The 12,552-nt window shown below is 38.5% G+C and overlaps 1 protein-coding gene across 1 annotated transcript in view; it reads right to left on the bottom strand.

Annotated features, from left to right (window-relative positions):
* LOC139119495 (renin receptor-like) overlaps positions 1-12,552 on the bottom strand; it is a 51,155-nt gene that overhangs the window by 14,455 nt on the left and 24,148 nt on the right. The window lies entirely within an intron of this gene.

The following is a 12,552-nucleotide window of genomic DNA, read 5'->3' as shown; positions in this document are numbered from 1 at the left end:
TTTCTGCAACTAAAATAATGAAAATATTAATGAATTGGCTAGTGTCACCGTCAGTTCCCTTTCTGATATGTATAAACGTAACATTTGATTTGTGAGAAAACAACGCAGATCGCTATGAGCACGGAAGATTTTCGACGGATCGCTGTTTGTAATCCGTCACAGAAATCCACAGTTTTGTGCGATGAGTGCCAAATCTGCTCTGAACGGCTTTTGTCACAGCAGAATACACACACACTGAAGTTTTGAGATGGACCTGAATCCATTGTTTTCAATAATAGCAGTTCATGCAGCGCAATTGAAGCATAGAAAAAATACACAATACAAACTATAATATACTGTATTTGTGGTAGGTTGTGCTGATTGGTTTGCCGTTCTTCATTTGACAATAAATAATTTACAGTATTTCAATTGGTTTAACTCTGAACGGATTTAATTTGTATAGAAATAGTCAAAACTCGTTAGGTGCAAGATTCTTGTAAGAATTATGGAGTTATGATAAATTCTTCGTCAAATATCATTCATTAAGATCTGTTGCTGAGATTTTTATAATCATACACCAAGGCATAAACACAATGGTTATCGCTGATAAACACCGCGCTGTCACGTGCCACCAGCGTTGCAACAACAACAGCCTGATGTGACGGTGTTATATTTAACGTTGACGTCGGGACGCACGGAAACGTGACTGCCTTGGGGCAAAAAGCGCGGTATTTTACAGAACGGTCGATAAGATGGCGCCGATGATATGAAAACACTGCAACGATAAGTCATGACAAGGCGGGTATACGATTGTTAGAAATTTAAAAGCAAAACAATTATATTCTGTATTATATCAGTGGAGAGATTTGCATAAAAATGTTCAAATACCTCCCTTGTATTTGTATTTGTGAATTTTAAAGCAAAGTGTTGAACAAGTGGCATACGGGACAAAATTTGTGCTTATATTGTTATTGTAAATATAGATGTATACGTCTATGTATATGTTTACGTACTTACGTAGGTACGTGTGTATGCGTATGTGTGTATATGTATGTACGTATGCGTGTGTATATGTATTTTGAAACTATACAGTATGAAATGTTTGTTAACAATACTATATCATTGACTCCCTCCGTTTCTAGAACAAGACTACGGCCGGGCAATGCCCTCGTAGAGTATCGAAAGGACGCAGTATCACATGGGTTGCGTTAACGTGACCAGAAATTTGACGTGTTTTCCGCCGTTACGATGTCATGATCGAAGGTAATTCTGAACAAGCAGTTTCTCATTCTTTCTTTCACTATTTGGTAAAAGGCCAAGATTCTTGGTTTAAATCTTATCGGAAGCAATTTAGAAACTAACTTCAAAACACAAGAATGGAATCATGTAAACCAGGCTGACTTGAAATTGAAATATGAATTTCGTTTGAGCCAAAGACTACCACCCCTTGTCAGTATTCAAAATTTCATTTTCTTCACATACCTAAAATGGAGACAACACAAACAGTGGACCAGGACACTATTATAAACTTTGTGTGCCCATAACACTGTCCCTGGGAAGCATTCTACCTTACATAATTGCCAGTAGTGCCTGGTGTGTGAAAATCAAATCCAGTATCTTGTCTGATGACGGGACGCATGAAACGGTGACATAAGTTATGTTCTCAGCTTTATATATAGTGTGAAGTGAAACGCGTTAACAAGCCACCAAGCACCATCATTGTTTGTCACAAGCGTGCTGTACTGCACCATAGACAGTCGATGACTCTTGACTTTGTGACTGCACTCAGCGAAAAAAATATCGCGAGTTACACCTGCTGTCCCTATGAATACATTTTTACGATCAGAATAAATAACAGTGTCTAGGAACAGCAATTTTGACCCTTTCACACTATCTGGACAACGCCTAAGTAGAATGCACAAGGCAAAGACGACCTAATGCAATGTTCGTCGAGATTAATCATGTTATAAACTCTAAGTCTGGTAGAGAGTTTTGAAATAGCCTTGCCCTGTCCATGGTGAACACCGAGGAGCTATTATTACGCCAGCATTTACAATGCTCTAGCTTTCGCCATTAAACAACCCAAACGGGCGACAAATTTGCGGCCAGTGTGCCTACTGAGAGGTACTATGAACTATAAAATTCGATTTTGAGTTCAACATACACAAAGAACAGTGTAAAGTACAACGACACTCTTACGAATGAGGTCAATTTTTTCGTAACTAATCAGTTTGGAATTTCTGAAGTCACTCACGTGTTTATCGTGTCCGGTAAGAACACAAAAAAGACCCGCATAGCACACAGAGCCTGTATATTGACTTGACACATAAATGCAGCATATCAGTTCACCCATGCTAAATTTTCAAGTGAAGTGCATAAATGCGATCAACACGAGGTGACGGTGGCCGCACAGCCTCCTCTCATAGAATGCTGTTCTCTAAATAATGACAATTTTTTTGTCATCAAGGCGTGTTGAATGTTGATATCTTATTTTTATCGTTGAAATGGCTTGAAATTTGCGTAATTTCGAAGGTTCTATCAAATTAAAAACAAATCCAAACCCAGTCATATTTGACCTGGAAAGATTATTGGAAATGAAAACGATATACACAAACCTATATATTCGATAGGCATAGCACGTGCTATTAGGTTGCTCTTCTTTCTCAGTATAAAACGAACCAGTGAGTATAATGCCAGAAGGACGGGGATATGAAACAAGGTGGAGACCTCATTAAAAAAGAGGAATACAGGGAAGTAGAAAGGGACGTCGACTTATAAAAGACCGGAGAAATTGTGATTGTTGTACTTAATTTGTCATATACATACGTGTACAGACAGAAATTCAGTACGGGGAGATAGATATTCAGACGAACAGAGAAACAGTCAGAAAGACAAACAGACATGTATACATTCAAATACACACAGACAAACTTTCAGAGAGGGAGGGAATAGTTGTCGGTCGTGACTGACTTCCACGTAAGGTTTCAGTCTGTCACTGCCTGGCAAACTGAGCTCTCTCAATTCGCAGGTCGACATCAAGCCACCTGTGGGTACCGCAAAGCGTCTATAATACAAAGTTGCAATGTGATTTTGACTGGCACTTGAGGGCGCACGGTGCGTTGTAAAGAATAGTGATGGACCCTTGCACAGTGTGACAACTGCTTCTTTGGGACGGACGATGAAAATACTAGAAAATCAATGATATTCAATCTCCCCGTTTGCAATTTCTTGTTAATCAACTGCTTGAAATAGCAGTTATAAAATCTGGTCACTATTTGGGGAATAACTAGGTTGAATACTGACAATAACTAGGTTGAATACTGACAATAACTAGGTTGAATGCTGACGATAACTAGGTTGAACAGTGACGATAACTAGGTTGAATAGTGACGATAACTAGGTTAAATAGTGACGAAAACTAGGTTGAATACTGACAATAATTAGGTTGAATGCTGACAATAACTAGGTTGAACGCTGATAATAACTAGGTTGAATACTGACAATAACTAGGTTGAATAGTGACGATAACTAGGTTGAATACTGACAATAATTAGGTTGAATGCTGACAATAACTAGGTTGAATGCTGACAATAACTAGGTTGAATACTGACAATAACTAGGTTGAATAGTGACGATAACTAGGTTGAATACTGACGATAACTACGTTGAATACTGACAATAACTAGGTTGAATGCTGACAATAACTAGGTTGAATACTGACAATAACTAGGTTGAATACTGACAATAACTAGGTTGAATACTGACGATAACTAGGTTGAATGCTGACGATAACTAGGTTGAATACTGATAATAACTAGGTTGAATACTGACGATAACTAGGTTGAATACTGACAATAATTAGGTTGAATACTGACGATAACTAGGTTGAATACTGATAATAACTAGGTTGAATAGTGACGATAACTAGGTTGAATACTGATAATAACTAGGTTGAATAGTGACGATAACTAGGTTGAATACTGATAATAACTAGGTTGAATAGTGACGATAACTAGGTTGAATACTGATAATAACTAGGTTGAATAGTGACGATAACTAGGTTGAATGCTGACGATAACTAGGTTGAATGCTGACGATAACTAGGTTGAATACTGATAATAACTAGGTTGAATGCTGACAAAATCTGATCATGTCAGTGGAACACTGATGCGATGTTTATATGTTACAAATGAAAAGCTGCATGGACAGAAATTCCGGTTGTAGATCAGACCACAGTTTGAAGAAAGAAATACCGAGCAATCTAACTCATGTCATTTCTCGACCTTTTGATAGCCCATGACACTGAGTAAGGAAAAGATCGGCGTTCACGTGAGCAGAATTTCAGAATGAAAACCGACCAGGCAAACCAAAGACAAATATCGGCCACTGGTTCCACAATGGATTGAATAGGCTGTAGTTCAGTAAAAACATTCAACGAAGTCGACAACGACCATGCCCAGGGTTTCGTTCAGGATGACATCATCATCAGTTGGATTTCCCCCTTTACCAAAAGAATTACGGGGAATTTCACCAGTTCATATGTACTACTTGTAATTTGTATCTATAAGGTGTGACTGACACCATTTCATGGGGCTTGTCCCCTTTGACAAATTACTAGTTGGTGCTAACTTGCAACAGTGGGGAGGATCCCGCTGTGTCAGGAGTGCGAGTTACGACACGATTTGTCACTGTCTTTGAGGGTCAAGGGGAGCCATTTGCTATCTACATTGTATCATTATTGTGATGACGTACAATTTCATTATGATCGCCGTTCATATCTCACCGTAAAAAGTCGAGAAAAATTCTGAACAGAATACCAAAATAATTATAAATGGCTAGAGATGACGTAAATGTCATGCTGCTCAGGTCACCTGTACAATTTAATCGGTAAGCTGCTTTTGAATCACTCGTGGAGGTGTAAAATAATCACGACCATGTCCTATTCTGTCCTATGACCTTAAGAGGACAAAACAAAGTTTTCTCATCGTGCGAGTTACGACACGACAGTTGTATTATTCTGATGACGATCGTAACCAGAAACTCATTTAATTTAGGCGAATTTACGGTTGAAAATTAATGAGGAAGATTACGTCACTCGCAGTGTTTCCAGTGGAATTTCAAATGGGCAAAGATTTAGGCGTGTCTTATGTTAATTTAATTTTTGAGTATCAGATTGGAATCAGGAACTCTGTACCGATTGCAGCTGGTTTGAACACCAACGTGGAGCTATTACTCTCCAATTTCCCAATACACATCCATTTGTATTTGTGCGATTCTTTACGTTATTCAACCCGCAATGCCACGCCTTGGTGGCATATCGAAGAAGTCACACGGCCCGATTCAGGGTCGTTGAACTCTAAGCGAGAATGCCGCTGCAGCGCGGCGGCCGCCATTAACTCCCCATAATCTGGTTTTGAAACCCGGTCCCTTTGTGGAGTGAGCGTGGTTGAAACTACAGCTGATGAAACATATCTGTGTCTCTGTGGAGGCGCGAACTGTATTTAACGCACCATCACCATACGAAACCTAGGCACGTCAGAAATCTACGCCGTTGGCAAATTACAATGTGTATGCCGTCTATACACGCGCCAGAAGAGAAATCTCTAATAGCGTACGAGAAATAGATCCTAGGCCTGCTTTGTATTCTACAAAAACTCCTTTATTACAAATGCTCCTTTACGACAATAGATAAATACGACCCAATCCGAACCCCTGAGGATCCCTAAACGATGGAGTTGGAGACAGTATGTATCCACTGATAAACAGCTCATTCTGAACATGGCGTAGTGGCAATCCTGAACACTATATTGTTCATGACGTCATTACTATGGAATGGTGTAACAATAAGGACTGAGCTAATGGCACTATTGTCATGATTACCCTATCAAAATTTCATGAATAATATTTCAAACTTCAAAATATAAAACACAAGTCGGTTACATGTAATATTATGTAATACTTTATCCACTTTTCATAGAGGAAGTTTAAGGTCTGACTGATAAATCAAGTAACGTTAAAATTTCCTTAGCAATGTGTTTCGATCTTTTCTCGGTGTAGTGTTATCATTGCAGTATAATAGCATTTATTTATTTCAATAACGTGGCATTCAAGTAACATACTAGTAGAGGGCGTTCATTTTCACTCGTTTGAAGGACAATGTCGCTGTTTTGGGAAACCGTTACTATCATTTTCGAGTGGCTTGTGATACTTTTTATGCTGAATATTCACACGTATTCTGACAGGGTGGCCATAAAAAACATCTTGAACCTCGCTCAAAGATTAAACCACTTTTGATATTTTCATCATTTTTCCTCAGAAAGACAAGTACATATCCAGATTCTTTCCCCTAAATTGTTGAAATACAAACTATCAGTCCTGCAAATAAAACTAATTGTACTTAACTCTGAGAGTTATTGTTGACCAATGAATTCTGATGTGGGTTACATTCAGTCATCTACGATAACATTAGGTATAATACACACTATGTTGACGAGTTGAATACAGGGCATTTCGATATGACTTTGACAGAAACAAAGAGCTGTACATTTCATAAACACAAAAAACAAGAACACAAACAGAAAAATAAGAAGTGTGTTGTGAATATAAACAGCTGGCGGAGTTGCATTTAACGAACCTTTAATATAAATGCAAATTATGTCACGGCTGTTCCTGCTGAGTGCCTAAAACAGACAGCTTATGCACCACACTCCAAATATCATCTTACATTGAATTGAGTTCGCGATTTATTCAACGACAATGTTTGATTTTATCTTAATATATGAAGCTACCTTTCCTCTTTAACTGCCAGTGGTAAGTTACTGCCTAGGACACTTCATATCCGGACTCATCGCCAAGCTTGTTCATAATCTATTATGTAACCTTTGATTTTGCCATTGAAGGGCGTCTCGGTCTAACCCACATAACAAAACACGACGCAGCACACTATGCATGCTGTGCTAAACCAGCGAAGATCGGAGCCAGGCGTGGCAGGCGTAATGTCAACAAAGGGCCTCAGCTATCAAAAACACGCCAGTGTCAATGATTTCCATTACGTTGCAACCAATATAGGAAGAGGAGGGGGATAGGTCATGCCGAAATGTGTTATAACCACACCAATGACAAGCGTTCCTATGTTATTACTGTATACTGCTCCTCCATTGCCTTATAAAACGTAATTTTTCATCGTTAGGGACCGTCTCAGATTGTCGCAGAAGTTCAAGAAACGAAATTTCTTCGTTTAGATCAAACCCCCTCCCCCCTCCCCCTAAACGAAACTTCAAAAGTGTGAAATGTTTATGTCTGCCTGAGAGTACAATGTTGCATTTTGCTATAGCTACTAAAGACATATTCCCCTTGCCACATTACAACATTAAACAAACCGAGGCTTGGTCTGCAATGCCCTAATGCCAGCACTTGCAAATGCAGTAACATCCGAGTAATCGTCATACGGTTCAGGCGATTTACCCATATAAGGATATCCCTCACTCGTTATATAGGAAACCCGGTCCAGTTCTGGCCGTTCCAGTATGCATTGACTGTTTTGATTGCGTTGTCGCAGACAGTTGCTTTGATTCCTTACAGAGAATTTGGGCTTCGGTTATATCAGTCTGTTTACATGGTGGTTTTTCCTCACCAGGTAGACATATAGCTGGAGTCACTCCGGCAAGAAACTTCGACATGGGGGCCCAGGCAAGTTCAATCATATTAAAACGACTATGACCAGGTGCATAACCCTGGTGCATAACAATTGAGAATAAAGAAATCTAGTGGTTAGAGCAGACGCTTATAGATAGCCCATTTTAAAAAATGATACATTTTGTCTTTGAATAATTTGATGAATGAAAGGTTTAGGATACAATGTTACTATCGGTAAATTGTGTTTGGGGAATGAACGAGATGGAAACAGTTACAAAGTTGTTGGCACGAGTGTGCATTTTTTTCTTTAATTTAAAATAAAACACGAAAACTTGTGATCACAAAATAAAAGTGCGAAAGTGAAGTTCACTAATTGAATGGAGGTCAAACCCCTCCCCCCTAAACGAATAAATTTCGCTTTTTGAACTTCTGCGACAATCTGAGACGGTCATCGTTAGTACATGTACTTTTGTTTCGAATTAAAACGAGAATCTTCAGCTTGTTGGCACACATTTCTCACACACCAAAAAATTCTCCAAAAAATTCTGAAAAGCGTCCATGGAATTTCACATCGTGAAATGTATAGTCTCCTCAGATTTCTCTACCTCCGTCTAGATGGATATTAGTACAATGACATTAGGCAAGGACCACACGGCTCTTGATAAGCCGGTAAACAATTTGCAAACACAAGGCCGTGCCTTTAGAAAGTATAAATCGATTCGCTATTTGAGATAATGGCTGTAATCCGGGGCTAAAACGAAAGCGTTTCCATGAAATCCTTACAGATACTCTACACTGTTAATGACCATGCCATCAAGCTGGAAAATAATTTCCCATGAAGTACAATCTGCGGATTTCGAGTGCAGACCATCAGATCTGAAAGCATTAAATGCTAATTTTAGAAATGCACGCTACATTTCGATAACAAAAACAAATACATATGAACTTGTGCGCATCCGGAGGTGGTTTATATATATATATATATATATATATATATATATATATATATATATATATATATATATATATATATATATATATATAATATATATTATTTATATATATATATATACACACACTCTGTGCCCAAGTTCAGAGGTTGCCATAAAGCCATTATGGTGATAACCGGGAGGGCACATTGTATACATTTTGTGTGTGTATATATATATATATATATATATATATATATATATATATATATATATATATATATATATATATATATATATATATATATATATATATATATATATATATATATATATATATGAGTATTTCCAGTTTGGTCGTTTATCGTCTAACTTTACGGGTTGACGATTTTATTCCGACAGCTGCTCTCCCTAACAACAAGATGTTGTCTCAAAGTGTAGAACACAAATCACTTGGCAGTTTTGGCCGGACAGCCTCTTTGACCAAAAGGGCACCATGCATAACATAATACTGAAAACTATACCAAACATAATAACCTGTATGACCTATATGACCTCGGGGTAGCTGTATTGACCGTAAGCCATCATCTTTAACTCGCCTATTGTGTAAAATGTTGGAGTGTAAAGAAGAACAATATTTGACCCATTTAAAAACTGAAAGAATTTGAAAGACTGACGACACCCAGGGGTTGTCGTCAGCCACAGACCAAGCATCATATTATACTGTGAAACCATTGCCAAAGCATTTATATTCATCACATCTACATTTCCAGATCACATTTGTGAAAATATCCATAATGTAACAAACAACACATCTATCTGTGATCATATCCATACATGTAACACACACTACACATCTATTTTTGACCACATCCATACAAGTAACATACACATCTCTCTGTGACCATATCCTTATATGTAACACACACTACACATCACCCTGTGACCATATCCATACATGTAACACACTACACATCTGTGTCCGTATCCATATATGTAACACACGTTACAGATCTCCCTGTGACCATAATCATACATGTTATACACACACTACACATCTATTTTTGACCATATCCATACATATAACACACACTATACATCTATTTTGACCATATCCATACATACTGTATAACACACACTACACATCTATTTTTGACCACATCCATACATGTAACATACACTAAACATCTCTGTGACCATATCAAAACATGTAACGCACACCTCACATCTCCCTGTTGCCATATCTATACAGAGAGAGAGAGAGAGAGAGAGAGAGAGAGAGAGAGAACGATTCGTCACTAAGGTACACCGTGTTGCCTGACGGTGAACAGACTTGACTTGTTTAAGTTCTTGATCCAAACCGATACATTCTCTGAAATTCTCTACCGGAGGTTCATGAAAACAATTTATGCGCCCCACTCGTCCTACACAATGAAAATAGGTTTGGGCTAAACCATGCTGATGAAAAAATGATGTGAGAAATCGTAAGTAGTGTTTGTCCATTGCTAGATATCGTTCAGCCACAAGTGTACAATAAGCAAAACACATCACTCCAATGGAGGGTATGTTCCATGAATATATTTGAAGATACATTTGGCTTTTTTAGACTGCAAGATTCAGTTGTGTATGGTAGTCGGGGATGGCGTAGCATCCATACACCAATGAATCAGTCTAAACTTTCTTGTAACCTGTCAGATAACGATAGGAGCATCAGAAATCCGGAGAGCAAGACGGCCGAATGCCGTGAAGTAACCTAGATTGGTGATTATAAGTATAAACAGTTCGCAAATCTGACAATACACATCGGTTTAGGGGACGGATTGGGAGTCGGTATCAAGTTACAAAACTTCCTGAGGCACCATTTTCTCGGGAAAAATTGAGAGACGTGTGTTTCGTTTTGGCAGAAGAGTCGTATCGATCAACACTGACGCTTTAACCAAACCCCTAGAAGTAAGCGACGCCATGGCAACGGATGGCACACTGTATCGATTTACTTGTTGGAGTAAACATCATTTATGCAGAGAAGATATCTCGCCGTGACTCGATTAGAGTTTAGCGCGAAAGCAACAACTCACACTTGTCATGTTGATGGGCTAACACTAAACCAACACCCATTTTACCGGTACAATATTTCATAGAAACATAGAGTAGATATGACAGAGCGTATCTCGCATTGAAAACACTCGCTGAATCGGAAAATACATTTAAAGCAAAGGTAAGAGGTCGTGGTCGTTTGGAATTTGGTGACAGGCACGGAAAAGGCACGCCCTTTCCAAAACAAAATTGATATATCTGCCGCTTGCTTGGCAAATCACATTCTAACAAATTTGGATCTGCGCCAAGCTCACCTGAACGCTAGTCTGATTTACAGGCAGAAACATAATGACATCAAAGGATTAATATATAGCCGATACTTGTGTCGCGCATTCTCTGAGAACGAGTTGACAAAGTTAATGTTTTGCATTTTGCGATTGGAATGGATAAGAGAAATTCATTCGTGTTTACTATCCCGTTCAGTTTTAGTATTCATATCGTAAGGAGAGAAAGATTTGTAAATTCATCGTTTTGACTGTAATACGAATCGAGGTCACCGTGTATTGGAAGCCAAAGGTCATGGATATCTAAACAAACGGTCGTTGTGACTGTCATAGGGTCACCTGTTTGTCACAAATCGCAGCCGATGGATCATATTTCTGTGTGGATTGCAGAACATTAAAATGAAAGTCTACAGCTGTCTTCTTCTTCCTTGCGTCTCCATGACACAGATAACGGCGGTGAATCACGGAATTTACCTCCGGACAATATTTCAGAGGAACATGGACACCTTTCTATGTCTAAGTTCGTTGCAAGCAGCTTTCACGGGGTAAATTTATGACAGTGATCACGTGACTAGTATTCCTAAAAATTAAAATTTCTATCAATCTGAATTGTGAAGTTTCTGTTCAATTTTGAATATTGATGTCATTTTCTGCTTCAAAAAATACATGAAATTTAAGTTGCATTGTTCATTATTGCAGAGAAATTGCCAAGAAATTGTCAGTTGTTTTAATATAACACTCAAAAAGTTCAAGTACTTCTGAGTATAATTTTCAAGACAAGCAGAGATCACAGTTCCCGGCATGATGGGAGCAGTAATCTAAGTTTTTCATATCAGAAGAAACGTTACATGAGTGCTTTGAAGGCGGTTATTTATTTGGAACTATGTGGTTCAGTCGTTGCTGTACACTTCAAAGCATGAATGCATCTCATCAATTTTACAATCCTAGAAGAGCCAGTGAGGTTTATTGGGTATAAACGTTTTCACCACTTTGTCCTTGGTGGGTATGTTCTTTGTTTACTTTGCAGAAAATATTGGTGAACAGATAACAGCACTCAGAAATTTGACTGTCCATAGGCAGTGGACGGCAAGATACATGGACTGTCTGGATGATATTTTCGCTTTGCAACAACACGAAGATACATTAACCTTCAAAACTGGCGCAGTCACTTTAACATGAGTGTAATGAAGACCATAAATGCAAAAATATACCTCTGTTTAGACTTAATACATCTTTCATTGACAAGCGGCATGATAAGTAGAAAAAAGCGGACTTGAAAAACTGGCACCTGTTCATCACCAGAAATAAAGTTTGCCAACTTTTTCGTCTGCTATATTTTGAATACAATGTAAATTATCCTGAGCTGGAGTTTCATGTAGACTGTCAAATATTTTAAATGAGAATGCGCACTGTAATGAGCCCTTCATATAAACGGAGAACCGTTACACAGTGGGTGTAAAATATCGATGACGTTATTGCTATGAGAAGGGTAGGTGTAGTAACTATAGTGTGCTCAGGATAAACACTGTCCCTGTCACGTGTCAGCTCCATGTATAGCCTGACCTAGCATAAACACTGTCCCTGTCTTAGCTCCACGGATAGACTGACCTGGCATAAACACTGTCCCTGTCTTAGCTCCACGGATAGACTGACCTGGCATAAACACTGTCACTGTCTTAGCTCCACGGATA

This window comes from Ptychodera flava, chromosome 19, assembly GCF_041260155.1.
Source record: "Ptychodera flava strain L36383 chromosome 19, AS_Pfla_20210202, whole genome shotgun sequence".
In the NCBI taxonomy this organism is placed as follows: domain Eukaryota; kingdom Metazoa; phylum Hemichordata; class Enteropneusta; family Ptychoderidae; genus Ptychodera; species Ptychodera flava.
The sequence above is the reverse complement of the archived record's forward strand: the minus strand, read 5'-3'. Positions and strand labels throughout refer to the sequence as shown.